This window comes from Ctenopharyngodon idella, chromosome 5 (assembly GCF_019924925.1).
Source record: "Ctenopharyngodon idella isolate HZGC_01 chromosome 5, HZGC01, whole genome shotgun sequence".
In the NCBI taxonomy this organism is placed as follows: domain Eukaryota; kingdom Metazoa; phylum Chordata; class Actinopteri; order Cypriniformes; family Xenocyprididae; genus Ctenopharyngodon; species Ctenopharyngodon idella.
The window spans coordinates 41,462,047-41,468,957 of NC_067224.1; the positions used below are offsets into that span (position 1 = coordinate 41,462,047).

The 6,911-nt window shown below is 36.0% G+C and overlaps 1 long non-coding RNA gene across 1 annotated transcript; it reads right to left on the bottom strand.

Moving 5' to 3' along the window:
* Nucleotides 1–557: 557 nt before the first annotated feature.
* On the bottom strand, nucleotides 558–5,660 carry LOC127512144 (uncharacterized). The gene is made up of 2 exons (XR_007930135.1): nucleotides 857–5,660; nucleotides 558–775 (listed from the first exon to the last, which is right to left on the bottom strand). It is a non-coding gene; the product is annotated as an uncharacterized LOC127512144 (long non-coding RNA).
* Between the last annotated feature and the right edge of the window lie 1,251 nt (nucleotides 5,661–6,911).

Here is a 6,911-nt window from a genome sequence, read left to right on the forward strand (position 1 = left end):
CATTATAGTGTATCTATCTATGTGTACATTTAAAGTGAGCATGAAATACAATCTTTCATCTTTTCAATTTCTACTGTGGCAGTTTCAGATTAGTATCAAGTCATGCATGTCAAACATACCTGTATACTCAATAACTCTCAAATACTGACCAGTTTTATTAATAGCGCCTAGTAAATCTACTCTTATATCATGATGTGAAAATATTAAAATTAAGGACATTTCTGATTTTCAGACTCTTGCTCTGCTTCCCTGTCACTTCATGTCAAAGGTCTATTATACATGCAGAGAGATATCCATAACATTCCCATTCATCTCAATGACAGGTGCTCAGCTAGAGGTGTGTGACCTGAATCCTGCCATCTTCACTCATGAGAAACTCTGTTCAGTGAACATTTTGATACAATCATTTGAGCTGGAACTCAAAAGTAGTGTATAGATCGTCCTTTATTATTATTATTATTATTATTATTATTATTATTCTTTGCATTTTTCAGTTTCATAGGGAAATTATCAAACAGATAATTGACATTTTGTACTGTAAAATGGTAACACCAAAGAAAGTTCTGCTTCAGGATTTTATTGAAAAATGTTTGTCATGTACAGTACGAGTCTCTCTCTGGAGAACAGGATCATGTGTTCAGAAGTTTTCAGAAGGGTTTGATTTCATCCTGTTTGCTTCTAGGATAAAAGCAGAATTCCAACCAGCTCCACTCCCTCTCCAAAACAAAGATTAAGACATTTTAGCATGAACACATTCATTCTCTCCCAACTGCACCTGACAGAGAAAATAAGAGGCCATCACATATTACATCATTAAAAGTTAAAGTAAAATAATAAAAAAAAACCACCTACTTACCTTGGCTATGTACTGTATTTCAGTAGCAATCGCTCTGAAGTTCATGGCAGTGTAAGCAGACTTTCTTTCCAGTCTTCTTCTGTATCTCTGCTTTCACCTAAATAAACAGATACACATTCATTCTACATGGATATATATATTGGATAAACCATTGTCTTTGAGGGTTGATTGAGTCAAGTGTCTTATATCGTTGGAATCCTTGGCTCAAGGCTGACAAGATGCATGCCTCAGATTCGTTAGTAAAATTTTCGGGTATTTTGGATTTTTTTGAAAAACCTATACTTTTGCGAACTAGTCCTAGGTTTTTGACCCAATCAGAACTAAAGGAGTCTGATTGTCAATAGTTATCAAAAAAAAAGTAGAAACTTTGGTAACACTTTATTTTACAGTGCCGTAGTTACATGTTACTACATGTACTTACTATAGTATTAACAGTAAATTATGCAGTAACTAACCCTAAACCAAACCCTAACCCTAACTGTAACTCTATAGTAAGTACATGTAGTTAATTAATATTACTCAGTACTTATTTGAGTAATTACAATGCAACTACGGCACTAAAATAAAGTGTAACCGAAATTTCGATTCACGGTCCCTAAGGGCCGCCAAAACGTTTACTAAAATGGCTATAACTCATGAACGGAATGAGATATTTTCACCAAACTCAGCAACTATGTAAGAACTCATTTTGTGTTTTTCGCGTGAAAAAGGACACGCCGACTGGCCACTTGGTGGTGCTATAACAGGAAAAAAAACAAAAACAGCTTTAACTACTTCACCGTTAGTCCGATCGACTTGAAAATTGGCATGCAGTGTCTTCATACGAGGGGCCTGCATACTTTTATGGAGATAGAACCATAGGCGGGGCTATAATTGTTAAAAAGGTGTAAAAATATTGTATTTTTATGGCAAATCCCATGAAATGGCTGAAAGTGGCCCTTGCTGCCTGATTTGCGTACAGCTTCACAAAATCGGGTGTGCGTGTGCGTCACATGATTCTAAAGAAGCATGGAAACTTTTATGGATATCAGGCCGTTAGTGGTGCTTTAACTGTTATAAAGGCGGAAAAAAGGCTTTATTATCCTATGCGAAATTACATTTAAATTGAAAATTGGCCTGCAGTGTCTTCGTCTGAGGTGTCATAACTGTCTATGAGGACATTGACGCATCTCGAAAAACATGTCTGCCAGTTTGAGCAGCTATCAGACAAGGTTAACGGAGGCTGATCAGTACAAAACTCACTGGGCCTGTTTGGTAAGTGACTGTTTTTATTTATTTTATTTATTTTATTTTTTTTATTGAAAGAGTGAAAGGTGACATAACATAACAATAAGCCAATAGGTAGAAGAGAAAAAAAAAAAAAAAAAAGGACAACAGAACAAAGATACAGAGATACATAAAGAAATAAAGATACACACCTACCTGTACATAAATATAAATGTCATCTATCATGTACTAAAGTGCAAAGGTTATTCCTGCAAAGGTGAGTGTTTTTATTATGGATTTTAATTTTTGTGAATTCATCAATGAAACTCCTCTAAGGCACAAGTGAAACTCCATCAAGACATTGTAACGAAGGGAACTGGACGACAGAGTTGGGAATCTAAGTTCAGGCTTTATTAAAATGAGCGTAGTCGTACAGGCAGAGGTCAAACACCAGCAAACAGATGCTGGAGGGCAAGACAAAAGAGTAATCCAAGACACAGGCAATGGTCAAGACAGGCAGCAAACGATCATAAAACATGGAAAACAGTCCAGGGTCAAAAGGCAAGGCAAGGCAAGGCAAGGCAAGGCAAGGCAGGGCAAGGCAGGGCAAGGCAAGGCAAGGCAAGGCAAGGCAAGGCAAGGCAAGGACAATGAAACACGGAGACAAGGTCGGATAAAGGCTAAACAATACTCAGCAATGAGTGTGTGTGAGTGCAGCTTATAAAGGGTCACTGATGGGAAACAGGTGTGAGTGCATGATTGGTTCCTAGGTGAGGGATTGTGGGAAATGTAGTCCAGAGTGAAGTGACTGCATGTGTGCAATGAAAAAGTCTTAATGTAGAAACAGAGACCTCTGGTGGGGAGTGGAAGGAGACAGCAGTGGGCGGAAACGTGACAGACATCAAGATCAATTCTTGAGCATGTCTTGCATTCATATAAGATCAAGTTTTTTCTCAATTTTATAGTGTTACAGGACACACACATCTACTCAGAAAACTGTTTCATTCTTCAATACTAAACTCAATATTCAATCTCTCAGTGCCTGTGTCAGTGTGTTTATGTGAAGATGTGAACAACACCAAATTCACTTCACTTTACTAAAAAAATATTGCTGAAATAAATAAACATAATTATTTTTCACTATTCAGAATTGTCAATTTGAAATCCATTTTCCAAGTCAAACCTATTGGCACTCATAAGATGGTGATGATCAGATCATGTGGGACATTTATTGTCTCGAAAGTTTTGAGAACCGCTGCTTTGGGTTTTCTTGAAAAAGTGCTGAAAAATTTAAGGTGTTTTTGTTTATGATCGGGTATGTGGATAGCCAATATGAAAACTCCAACTTGTCACTAATTCTCACAACATTTAAAACATACTGTTTTGCACATTTCTTTTAAATAATTTAAATAAGGCTGATGAATTTGATATGAATTTTAATCGCTTGCAGACCACCACAGCTCTTGCAAAGAAACAGCATTCTGAATTTCAGATTGATTAATTTAGTAAATCCCTGTTATTATAATCTTCTACCATCATCAGTGTGGTCGATGCCCGATCATGAATTCAGAGTCTGATTGTCTGTTTCAGAGTGTTTGTTTCAGTTAGTTGGGAAAACATACATGTGCGACAAATCATCTTATATCGATGGTGACAATCATATGGCATAAAAACAAACAAACTGTATCAAAATATATAGACACATCTGTGGGATTTTGTAAATACTACATTTTTGGTCTGTGCTGTCATTTTAACAGTCAAGTGCCGTATAAATTCAGTCATATTCCTCTAGGTCCTTCACAGAGCTGAAATAAGCTTCATTCCTCTGTTGTCAAGTTTGATGCTCGACTCTTTCTGCTCACAGTTCTTCCTGCTGAAGCCACTCGTTGAATCCTCCAGCATAATGACGGGCCCTGAGAGACAAACAGACACACTGATGTCTGACTTTTATTGTTTGTGAGTGACTGAGGATGAATCCAATGAATTATCATGACTTGTCTAGGTTTTTGTGATTACCAGATGAGAATTTAAATCATAAAAAATCATTTGATAGCAATATTTATAGAGCTTTTTCTAGCTAGTTAAAAAATTTAGAGCAAAACATAATTGACTATATAGATATTACAATGACGCGTATGATTTTATTCATTTCCAGGCCTGACATTTTTTTTAATAGCCAGGTTGCACCAAATTGCAAATATCAGCATCAATTGTAAAATTGAGGGGTTTTTTTCCTCTGTGAGTGTGAGATCCATATTCTCACTATATCAGATTGTTACAACCAAGGTTAGTTTATGTGTTTTGTTATATCTCTGTTGTTTTAGGAGTGTTTGTGTCTGTCCAGGAACGTCATCTGATTGGCTCCTGCAGGCTGATTGATGCTATGTCCTGATTGGTGCACACTACTTTAAAAAGCACATCATCACTTCCTCTAGAGACATTCTGTGTTCTGAGCAGAGAGTTGGTTTGGAGTGCAGAGTTTGTATATGTTAAAGGGTTAGTTCACCCCAAAATGTAAATTATGTCATTAATTATTGTTCACTTGGCTTTGTAAATAGTTTTGTAAATATATTGTAAATACTGAGGATTGGGAAAGTAAGGAATCAGATGCCATTTTTGTTTATTGTAAACTTTTTGTTTTTAGCTAGGAGTTTAGTGATGGGCGCTTTCAAAACATGCTTTGTGAAGCTTCGAAACCTGTTTTGAATCAGTGAACACATATCAAATTGTGAGTCCAGTAAACTAGGCTTCTTACATCATACTGTTTTGAAATGTTTTGACATTTCAATGGTTCGCCGCTAGGGGGCGATTGATCTCTGTGAACTCTGTATGGTTTTTATCTGATCTCAAATTAATTTCATAAAATTGTATACATTTAATGACACATTTGTATAATAAAAAGGAAGAGTTGCATATAAAGGTGTCTTGGTTTGATTAGCCAAACTTTCCATAAAACAAGCCCTACAAGTCAATAAAATAACACATATTTTAAAGACACTTCATATGTATTGGTATATGATGATTACTGAATAGATTACACCTTCAATAAAACATTTGCAATTGTTTTGTAGCCTAAAAAGGTGTTTTTTGTTGTTGCATGTTTGAGCTGAGTTTTTGCTGCATTTACATTGTTCTGACCAGCAGGGGTCACCAACGTGTGGCGTTTCGAGCGCTTCAAAACAGTGAATCATTTTGTGAATCAATTGGTTCAATTGATTCAAAGTTTCGAAAAGCTGCGTTTCTCACATCACTAAGGCAGTTAGGTTAGCGTATTGTATTTTCTTTATGATTATATTTAGGAAATAAAACTAAGAACGTTTCATTAGTTATTTTGACTCTGTCAGCTCCTGAACTTAGATTCCCAATTAAAGACAAATTCATTATTGTTTTGCAATTTCGCTGTCTATGTAAGTCTTTCATGTTGCACTCTTTTCCCTAGATGGAGCACAACAATGAGACATAACAAATATGATACTCAACAAAAAGCTAACTATTTTTTAGATTTTTTTTTTTTTTTTTTTTGGTCTAAAAATTCAATAAACATTTAAAAAGATTCAATAAAAGTTAAAAAGGTGTGTGTCCGTACTTTGTGTATCCTAGAGCTCTTGCGGTCTCCAGCGCAGTGAGGCTGCGTATCCCTCTCTGGCAATACAGCACAAAGCCTGTGTCTGCTGCTAAATTCCAAAATAAAAGCCCTCCAACACTCATATATAAATAAGAGTTTACAAGACAAGTTTACAAGTTTACAATCTTGCTTGGCTGCACTGTACTTTAACACTGGATTGTCTGAGAAGGGTTTGCAATGTCTCCTTGATAGGCACATACTGACAAAAGAGCTCTTTGCCAGCAGTATCAGTTCCCAGATAAATCTGTATTGGCTCAGTGTAATCAAAATGCTGCTTGTAGAATGTTTTTCTTGTTTTGTCTGATCTCAGTGGTCCTTCATTGTATAGAGTGAAGAGATCCTCTTTACTGAGACTAAATTATTTGATCTATCTTAGTTTGTGGAATATTCAGTTCTAACCCTAACCCAGTGGCCACCTGGGAATGTTTTCTTGAAATGTGCGCAGAAAAGGATGACCTTACTCTGAAATATTTTTGGCAGTTGTCAAAGGGGCAGTAAACTTTCTTTCCATCTCTAATATAGCTTCGCAAATGTGCATACAAAGCTGAAAGACTGTCTGCCACAAATGAACATCCTTTAATGTTGCACGCAAGAGTACCTCTGGACTGAGAATTTTTTTTATTTTCTGGTTTAGGCATGATGGGATGTGGGATCTAAATGTTCTAAAGTTTTTAAAAGAAGCAGGACATTGCTCATCTCCACAAGCAAACCTATGGTTTGCTGTGTGCTGATGTTTTTTTACATGCCTGCAGAAAATTCTCATGTCAGAGGTACACAAACTACAGTATGTGCACTTGTACATACTTGCATGTGCTCAGGTCTCTCTCTGTCTTCTCTGATCTCTGGCAGGATATGATCTGCATATAAAATAATGCATACATATGTTTAAGTGCATGCAACTAATCATTTTTAATTACTCTGTCATGTTATGCAGTGGCATATCCCAAATGACACAATAAAACAATCACAACAAGATAAAAAATGGATGCCAAATAGGCAGAAATGTAGGCAGTTGTTTTATTGTTGAAATAATAAAATATTATAGATTACAAGTAGGGGTGTAACAACACATCGTAATATTGAGATATCGCAATACAAAAATGTGACGATATACATCATTGATGTAAACGATGATTGGCGATATAGAGTTAGTTTTATCCAAGGCTCAGTTTGCAGTTTTTATAAGGTATAATTCACCCAAAAATGTAAATCCTGTCATCATGT